The following is a 10,418-nucleotide window of genomic DNA, read 5'->3' as shown; positions in this document are numbered from 1 at the left end:
TTTATCCTTTGCAATAAACCCCTCTGGTTGCTTCATATGGATGTTTTCATCAAGACTTCCGTTAATAAAAACTATATTGACATCCATTTGCCACACCTCATAATCCATATGAGTAGCAATAGATAAGAGTATCAGGATAGACTTAAGCATGGCCACCAGCAAAAATTTTTCCTTATAATCAATTCGCTCTTTCTGAGTGTACCCCTTCGTAATAAGCCTTGCTTTGAAGGTTTCCATCTTCCCATCTATCCCTCTTTTTCTTTTGTAGATCCACTTACATCGCTACAACAAAAACCCTCATAGACATCGGTTTTCCACCGATGTCTATTACATTTTCGACCGATGTCTATGAAGGTGATGTAAAAGGTCTGCCATTTTAGACATCGGCTTAAAACCGATGTAGTATCACTTAACGACATCAGGTGTAAAACCGATGTAATATTTTATTATATGTTAATAACACCAGTTTTGGCAGCGGTATACGACCGTTGCAATAGTAGTAAATGACATCGGTTTTACAGCGGTGGAAAACCGATGTAATATCAGTATTGTTTAACGACACAAATTCGATTTTTGAAATAGTGAAAAACTAATATTATCACCAAGAAAATCATAAAATTAAGTTAATATTATTAATTCACTAAGAAAATCATAAATAAAAATGCACCGATGTATCTAAACACACCAAGTCAATATCCATATAACTAACACATAAATATTCTTCTTACAACATAAAAAGATAATAGATATTGTGCACATCAAGTCAGTATCCACAAATTACACATAACTATTCTTCTTACACCATCAAAAGGTAATAGATAGTACACAAATATTATTCTTGCCGGTGACAACATTATCCTTCTTGCTCTGTGCAGAGATTTAACTAAATCTTCCCTAGTAGTTTTATTTGTTAATAGATAATTCTCTTTATCTATTATTGGATGGGCACCTCTGCTTGTTTAATGTCCTGAGGGTGACAATTGATTGGTGATTTTTTGTAAAGAAGGCCTCCATCTTAAAGGAGCCACTGAAGGCTTTGGGAACTTTGCAACATCCTTCTTGGTTGTCCTCTCACCATTTAATTGATTCTCTAGTTCTCTTACCTGAATAGAATAAAATAGTCAATATGGATATAAAACAGTTTATTGCTTACATAAGGGAAATTAAAGATGCTATAAATTCTACTCAAATAGAGATTGAAAATGAGATAAGTAACCTTTTGCTGGTAATTTTTACTTGTTTGCTCAGCTTCTTTGATCTGCACATTTGAAATAATCTGTTATATAAGGCAACTGATTTGAAAGAAGCTAAATATTGTGATGCATGGTGTATAGTAGATTATTATGATTTTTCTTGGAATATATAAAATAATTTATTCACACTATCTTCAAAAAGATTCTACTTATATTAACATAATAAATTTTCAAAAGAACAAAATGAAAGATTCTTCCTTCATTCTTAAACCTCATAAATCTAAGCAGCATGGAGGAGGCATGATTATAATTAAACTTCCACATAATCAATAGATGTGAATTCACATTCTGTGATCTGAATACATTAACACTAATTTATTGAAAGGTTCATTCAACATGAGATTGAAAAGGAACATGAATTCTTCCAGAAAAAACAATGCTCCAGCTCAAAGGAGGTGCAAAATGTGGGCTAGAGAGCACCTAGAACCTTGGTCTGCATATTCCTTGACCTCTTAGATATAACTACAATCTTGGTAAAAATTAAACAGAATCAAAGCAAAAGGAATAATATTTATCCAACTCCAAGGCATCAAAAGAAAATCAGAATATCAATGGAAGAAGTAACAAATAACATTTAATCTTCACATACTTAAGAACAAATACTATAACAAATTGCCAAATAAAAACAAATGTCACATAATTGCACAAATAAAATTGAAAAAGAAAACCACCATTTATACGGATAAGACATGTCAATTCCTCACCCAAGTAGAATCCTTTACCACACTTTATCTCAATATTAATAACCATTAAATTGATGGGATAATTGACGAAAATCTTGATACAGATAGTAAAGTGTAATATCAAAGTGTATAAATACAACCTGATTTAGATTAGGAATACTGAGAGAATGACCAAAACACTCAGCATAAGGTTCAATCCCAATTATTGCAATCTGTTTAAACTATACAGAGCATGCGTGCATGGCATATTCCTGAGCATGAAAATTACAGGGTTAGTAGAAGGAGAGCTAGATGTTGGGGTTGCAAGGTTGCAAACATAGTCCTATATTGGAAACACATGGGAAAGATCATGGGTTTATAAGAGAAAAGATATCTCCATTGGCATGAGGCCTTTTGGGGAGAGCCCAAGAGCAAAGCCATGAGGGTCTAGGCCCAAAGTGGACAATATCATGCTATTGTGGAAATATCTAAATTCTTTTCGATCCAACAATTGGTATCAGAGCACGGACTGCCAGAAGGTTTAACCGCCGACTGTGCACAGGAGTTATGGTCTGATTGAGCCATGTGGGTACAATATTGACCTCGAACAAAGAAAGTGGGGGCTCCTATGTTTGGATCAAGAGGACCAGACACCAGGCAGAAAGTCCTAGTTGCGACTAGGCAAGGAAGTCCTAGTAGGTCGGGTGGACCAAGGGGCAGGAAGACCTGGTGGGTCGAGGATCGGACGTGGGAAGCCTATGGTCCTTTGTTTGAGGGGGGGGATTGTTGGGGTTGCAAACATAGTCCCATATTAGAAACACATGGGAAAGATCATGGGTTTATAAGAGAAAAGATATCTCCATTGGCATGAGGTCTTTTGGGGAGAGCCCAAGAGCAAAGCCATGAGGGTCTAGGCCCAAAGTGGACAATATCATGCTATTGTGGAAATATCTAAATTCTTTTCGATCCAACACTAGAAAGAAGATACAATTTGTTTGAGAAGCAAGAACCACAGGGTCCTCATATCCGACTGTGTGTTTGTCACTAATCTTAGAAGAGAAACAACCCATCAGATTAGCAACCAAACCATAGATATCAAGGTAAGGCAAGATGTATCTCAATTCAGTTTAATGACTTGCTTAGGGAGAGCTCCTGAGAAGGAACGGAGAAAACACAATCAAACACAGAAAGAAAGATATTGATGGATAAATGTTTCGCAATCAAGACTGGTGCACGGAAACATGTTTAGGGCAGTGAGGATAACTGAGCACACCAAAGTCTAATACTGAACAATCTCCTATGCAAACACATAATCATATAAACAATAATAATAAAAATAATAATATTCTGAGCTATTTAATCATCATCATCATCATCTTTGGAACTAATAAACTAATGAGTAGGAAAAAAAATGGACTAAATACCTAAAAATCAGTCATTGAGCTTCGAGTTCAAGCCCACCGCTAACTTCGATTTAAACCTAACGAAACAAATCATAAAACCAATTCCCCAAAAATGAACGAGAAGAAGGAAATAATCCGGTTCCCTTATAAAAACGCATTCCGGCGCCAGAAGGAAACAAAAAAATTGACCTAGAAAAAAGCGATAGTGATCGAATGAGATAAGTAACGAGGGAAAACAGGGATTTCCACCTCTTACGACGGCGAATCCGACACCATCGACCTCGCGCCGCTATGAGTCCTTTGGAGATCGGGTGCCGCCTCCTTCCTCCTCCTCGGCACCAGTGAGACAAATTCTATAGGTTGATTTTTTTTACCCATGACAAGAAGATCAAGCCAAAAACCATAAGGGAAAATGACATAAGTTTCTAAATTCCAACATGAACCCACACATCACCTAAACACAAAAAGTGCAACCCTCCCCCCTCTCACAAGGGATATGAACTTAGAAGAGTTTGTAGGGGGAGGAGGCAACCAGGGGTGGATTCAGGTAGGTCAGCACCAGTGCCACTAGCATCAGCACATAGGAATCCCTTGGTCAATTGAGGTCCCTGCACAATGCCCACAACAGCATGAATCATCCCTTCAAAGGATCAGCTAATGCCACTCAAACAATTGATCAAGATCATGTTGCCCCTCTAATAATTACCTCCTTGATCAACACTTGCAAAATGAAAAAGATAAATCAAGCGTGGAAATCTAGGTAATACTGAAGCCCAAAGATAAAATTTCTGGGGAAAAGTAGCAGAAAATTGAAGGGGGAAAGCACAATGGAGTTGTGCCTAATCTAGATCTCAGCGTCAAAACCCAAAATGTTTGAAACCTGAAGTAGGAAGAACAACTGAACAACGTGCAAGATCAGAATCAGAAAGAGCAGATCGTTGGGGTTCCACAACCATCGACCTTGAAGCAAATGCAAGGGCAAGAAAAAACAACTCACCGTCACTGGCGGGCGAGTGAGCAGGAGCGTTACATTACCGCAGGAACGACCTATCTTTCCTGCCCTCTTCCCTTTCCTTCCGCCGAGCCCATCAGCCACATGAATCAGTAGACCGCGACAGCGCCGACGACCGCCACCGTCCACATCGCCGTCGAGAGATCCATTGCTCGTCTTTCAAATGGTAACTCCTAAAAGGAGGATGCGGAGGATTAGGGTTTCAATTTATGGTGGGCGAGGAGCCCAAAAGAAAGTGCGCTAAGAAAGTCCACCATAATTTTGGTTCATAGACATCGGGTTTTAAAAACCGTAGTTAAAATCAGTGTCTATTAATGAAAAAAAGGCGCTCATAGACATCGGCTAAAAAACCCGATGTCTATGAGCGAAAATCTGCGCTCATAGACATCGATTTTTGGAAAAACCGGTGTAAAATACTCAAAGACATCAGTTTTTGCTTAAAACCATTGTTGTTCCACTGATGTCTATGAGGGGTTTTCTTGTAGTGCATCCAACGGCTTTTACACAATTTGGTGGTTCTACAAGCTCCTAGACCTTAGTAGAATACATAGATTCTATTTCAGAGTTCATCGCTCTTTGCCAAGATACCGTATCTTTATCTTGGAGTGCTTCATCATTTTTCCGGGGATCAGGTTCATGTTCACCAGGGATCAAGTTCGAAGACTCTCCCAAAAACATGAATCTCTCAGGTTGCCTCACAACCCTCCCACTACGACGAGGCACTGTCTGTGGTTGTGTATCATTTGTGATACGTGTTACAGTTTCTTGTGATATTTCATCTTGTACTGTTGGTACTAAAGTAGGCATGCCCTCTCTTATTTCTTCTAGAACAATTTCACTCATGGGCTTATGGTTTATTACATAATCTTCATCTAAAAACTGAGCATTGGTGCTAAAAATGATCTTCTGATTTTTAGGATTATAAAACAAACCACCTTTCGTTCCCTTAGGATATCCTACAAACAGACAAACTTCTGTACGTGATTCCAACTTGTCGGTATCTCCCTTCAGCACATGTGTTGGACTACCCCATATCCGAATATGACTCAGACTAGGCTTACGCCCATTCCACAATTCCATGGGAGTAAAGAATAATGATTTAGATGGTACCATATTCAAAATGTACACTGCTATTTTTAGAGCATATCCCCAAAATGAATTTGGTAATTTCGAATAACTCATCATTGATCTAACCATTTTCATAAGAGTTCTATTCCTTCGTTCTGCCACACCATTCTATTGGGGTATACCAGGTGTAGACAATTGGGATTGAATCCCAGCCTCTGATAAGTAATTTCTAAACTCTTCAAAGAGGTATTCGCCACCATGATAAGACTGTAGTGTCTTGATATTTTTACCATGACGTTTCTCCACATTAGCCTTGTACTCTTTGAACTTATCAAAACATTCAGACTTGTGGCGCATCAAGTAAATGCACCCATATATCGAATAGTTATCTATAAAACATGCAAAATATTCGAAAACACCTCTTGCCTGGATAGACATAGGACCACACAAATCAGAATGAACCCGTTCTAACACATCTTTGGCTCTATACCCCTTGGCCTTAAAAGGTCTCTTGGTCATTTTACCTTCCAAGCAAGATTCGCAAGTTGGAAAGTTTTCCAACACTAATGAACCCAAGAGTCCATCAACTTTAAGCCTTTGAATCCTACTCAAGTTAATATGACCAAGCCTTAGATGCCAAAGATATGTTTGGTTCATTTGTGAAGGTTCCTTTCTCTTATTAGAATTAGAAGATGCGCTATTAATTTCCATTTGTTGCTTTATGGGTGTTATTGGATTTAGAGTATACAAATTTCCTACTAATGTACCAAAATAGATAATAACCCTATTCTTCTTGATAACTACTTTGTCATCAAAAGAAACAGAATATCCATCCACAAACAGTTTAGAAACTGAAATTAAATTCTTTCTAAAAGTTGGTACATAAAGACAATTTCTTAAAACCAATATTTTATTCCTATAAACATCTCCCACTGCAACAGCTGCTACTTCTGTAGCATTTCCCATGTAAATAGTGATTTCTCCTTCGTGTAGTTGTCGGGTTTCCTGGAACCCCTGCAATGATTTGTAGACATGATCAATGGTTATTATATCTACACTCCAGGTACCGGTAGATAACACCACTAAACATGTTCCAACTACTAGAGAATAAGATATACTTATATTGTTCTCTTCCTACGAGGACAGTCGGCCTACAAATATCTAGACTGCTTGTAAATGAAGCACTTGCCTTTCGACTTCTTTATTCCTGCTTTTAGTCCAGTACCTAGAGATCATACAGTCTTGCCTGTCATCTTGATTCTAGTGTCCGAAGAGTTCCTTGATATTGTACATCATGTCATGGCCAGTAGGCATGGTCTGATGCTGATATTGCAGCACATTTGATATAAAAGCCAAATGTAACTCGTGCCATCTCATCTGCCTTGACCCATTTCTTATGATACTCAATATCCTCTTCACTAGAATCACTATTAGGAACATTAGGGCAGACCTCCATTAGTACAAACTTATAGCCTACAGCAGTTAGGACAATATCCAGGTTTCTTTTCCAATCTATATAGTTGGGACCAGTAAGTTTGTTCTCTTTCAGTATAATAGCTAGTGGGTTGAAAGTCATCCTAAGAATCACAAAATAAACTTTTGGTCAAGACTCTAAATTTAGAATAATATTGATTCCTCAAATAATATTATTTAAATTTACCAACACCTCAAAATACTGTGAATTTTGCATGCCACGTTAGTGTGGACGTATACAAAATTAAACATTTGTAAGAGGAGGGTGTTACCCATTAATTTTATTATCTTATCATCCTAACTTTATGACAAATAAAATTAATAGTTGGTATTCCTTTGGGCACACAAATAATAGTAGTGACTTCTTTGGGGAGGATAGTATTAAATGTGCCTAAGTGTATACCATTACTTGATACTTAGTCCATTAAATAGGATTTTGCCCCTTCAGTTGGAGAAGATCACACGCTCCTAGATAATTTCCTATAACCATCCATAAAGGAAGTTTGATCTAGTGATCCGTAAACAAACTCATCTATTGTGGAGGGAGGCACTCAGAGCCAACACGCAAGTTTGTTGCATCACTTACTAATCAGTAATGGAGATCATGGAATTTATTTACTAATTTTTCTCCCACTTAGTTATTTAAAGTGAGGAATTTTAACCATGCATAAACACATCACAGCAAATAAAGCAATAAATATGGAAAAACAATTTTCTAACTATTATGGCCTTTTCCATCACTATCCTCCATGTGCTACCAACCCTAGCTGCTACCTTCTTTAGCCACCGTAATCGGGTCTAGTCGCCGCATCTATCTTGCTTTCTTTTCTGCTGCATCTCTGGTCCTCAAATAGTACCATGCCTCGCAAGGATACGATCTGCGATAAAAATAGAATTTTACATATATCGATCCTATATTCCACAAAGGAATGTACATGTAATCTAGATCGAAACAAAAATGTAAAATCCTAAAACTAATACAGCTCCTACTTTATTTAATACATACAATCATGTACACAAATAAAATGCCCTTGACATGTCCAAGGGTCCAATCACACACAATCTCTATAAGCCATAATAGTTGGAGCCTGCAACCACAGAGTTAGCATATCCTACTATTATCCTGCCTAAATTATGTATGACATGTCCATAATTAAATTGAAAACCAAACACATAGAGGCAAATCCTAGTTCTGATACCAATTGTTGGTTGCTACTCGGAATATCGTACCGGTTCCCCTGTACAAAAATTTTGTACAAGTCCTGAACCATTCCTAACAACCTATTGTGTTCTTTAGAAATTAAATTTGGAATCGCAAACAGAACTTAACATTATTGATTCCAAATTCAACTTATCTATTCTTAGTGGTTAAGACTTGGATTGCAAACGATGCTTAATATTATTGATCCAAATCCACCTATGTTACAAATTCAATTAAATATTAATTTCAGAGATCGACTTCCAGGTTAAACATGGCGAGGCACTAGGCCTTCTTGGGTATGGGAGCATCCACCACTTCCTAGACAAAGCCTTTCAATGAAATTCAATATTTAATTTCCTTATAGTAACCCTAGGTTTAACCAAAAAGAACAATCGAATCACAAGTTCGAAAAACAAAATCGAAAACATAAGTTCGATAACCTCGATTCATTAGCCTCTTGTGTTTGGTATTTCAAGATCTAAATAAAAGGATGAACTAGTTATGATGCAGAAACTAATAACTAGTCATACCTTTTATAGCTTATAAAACTCACGATTTTCTATTGTATTCTTCTTCTTATCTCGGACATCGTGTGGGCGACGATCTACCGAGACGAGAATCCACCCAAGCTTCCTTCTTCTTCAAGTAAGTTTTGGTCAATCAACAAACTCCTTGAGATGAAGAACTTCGGCCACAAACCTGTTAGAGTGTATACTAAAAGCCTAGGTTTTGTATAAATATTTATTTTATAAATAAAGAATCACATTGGTCAAATGTCTACATTTATATGCTAAGTGTAGTTGTTAACCTAATTTATATTGTAGATAACATGGTGTGTGGTGTCACACATAGAAGATCATGTTATTAATTCCTTATAAATTATAAATAGTAGCTCATGATTAAGATGGAAAGGAACAAACCATTGGAATAGTCATAGTGTAATTTGGTATTAGTTTATCTTAACTATAAAATTACACTAGTACACTCTGAGTGTATTGAGCAGGACCATTTAAGGTAAGTTCTTTTTATACTGACGGAATAAAAGAACAAGACCTTTGTTATTATGGAAGTGTGTGCTTTTAATCCTGATATAATAACAAGCACATATATCTAGTATTTATTTCTTTGACTTATCAATGAGTGAGATTTAGTTCAATAAATCAAGAGGCCCGATAAGTTGGGAAATGATATTATTTAAAGTGTGTGTTGTTGATTATAGAAGGAAACTGTGCCCTTGTAATCTAGGTTGATAATGTTCTCAAGAGGAGCTCATAAGGATTGTCATGTAAACCCTGCAGGTGGATTTAGTCCGACATGACAATAAGGTTGAGTGGTACTACTCTTTGAGCTAGATATTAATTGAGTTGTCAGTAACTCATTTAATTAGTGGACAATTTATATCTTAAACACAGGGAGATTAACACACTCATGATAAGTAGGAGCCCATATTGTAATATGGTATTGGTGCGGTAGTTCAATAATAACTATTTAGTGGTATGAGTTATTATTGATGAACTCGAGTGGTGTGTTCGGGGCGAACACGGGAAGCTCAAGTTCATCGGGAGACCAAAACCAATTTCTTCTCTCGGTCCCTGTCGTAGCCTCTTATTTATAAAGTGTTATACCCACTCATACCCACCTTCTTACCCACTTTAAGGTGGCCGGCCAAGCCTAGCTTAGAGCCCAAGCTAGGGCCGGCCAAACCTAGGTGAGTTGGTTTAAAGAGGTGGCCGACCCTAGCTTGAACCTAAGCTTGGTGTTGCCGGCCACAATAAATTAAAAGGTTTTTATTTTTTAAAATCTTTCTTATGTGGAAGCCATGGTTTTAAAAGAGAGTTTAAAATTTAAATCTTTCCTTTTATAGCTTTCTACAAAAGATTAAGAGAAAAGATTTGATATATTTCCTTATTTGTAGTTAAAAGGAAGATTTTAATTTTTGATAAAACTTTCCTTTTTTGTAACCATCCTCATGGTTTTAAAAGAGAGTTTTAAAATTTTAAATCTTTCCTTTTATAGTTTGTACAAAAGATTAAGAAAAGATTTGATATCTTTCCTTATTTGTAGATTGAAAGGAAGATTTTAATTTTAGAGAAAAATTTCCATTTTGTAAATTATCCACATGTTTTAATTGAGAGATTTTAATTTATAAAAGTTTCCTTTTATGATCAAGCATTAAGGGAATTTTTAAAAGAGAAATTTTTATTTAAAAATTTCCGGAAACAAATTAGGAAGTTTTAATTTTGTGTTTAAAACTTTCCTTCCTTGGTGGATTAGATATGGCCGACCACATTAATAGAGAAAAGGATTTTTAATTAGTTAAATTTTCCTTTTCAATGGCAAGGAAAA

General features: G+C 36.5%; 1 long non-coding RNA gene across 1 annotated transcript; it reads right to left on the bottom strand.

Moving 5' to 3' along the window:
* Positions 1 to 979: 979 nt before the first annotated feature.
* On the bottom strand, positions 980 to 3,581 carry LOC122034946. Its single transcript, XR_006126835.1, has 3 exons — positions 3,568 to 3,581; positions 1,217 to 1,258; positions 980 to 1,103 (listed from the first exon to the last, which is right to left on the bottom strand). It is a non-coding gene; the product is annotated as an uncharacterized LOC122034946 (long non-coding RNA).
* Positions 3,582 to 10,418: the final 6,837 nt, after the last annotated feature.

Source organism: Zingiber officinale, chromosome 11B (genome assembly GCF_018446385.1).
Source record: "Zingiber officinale cultivar Zhangliang chromosome 11B, Zo_v1.1, whole genome shotgun sequence".
NCBI lineage: Eukaryota > Viridiplantae > Streptophyta > Magnoliopsida > Zingiberales > Zingiberaceae > Zingiber > Zingiber officinale.
This window is presented reverse-complemented; position numbering and strand designations above follow the sequence as displayed.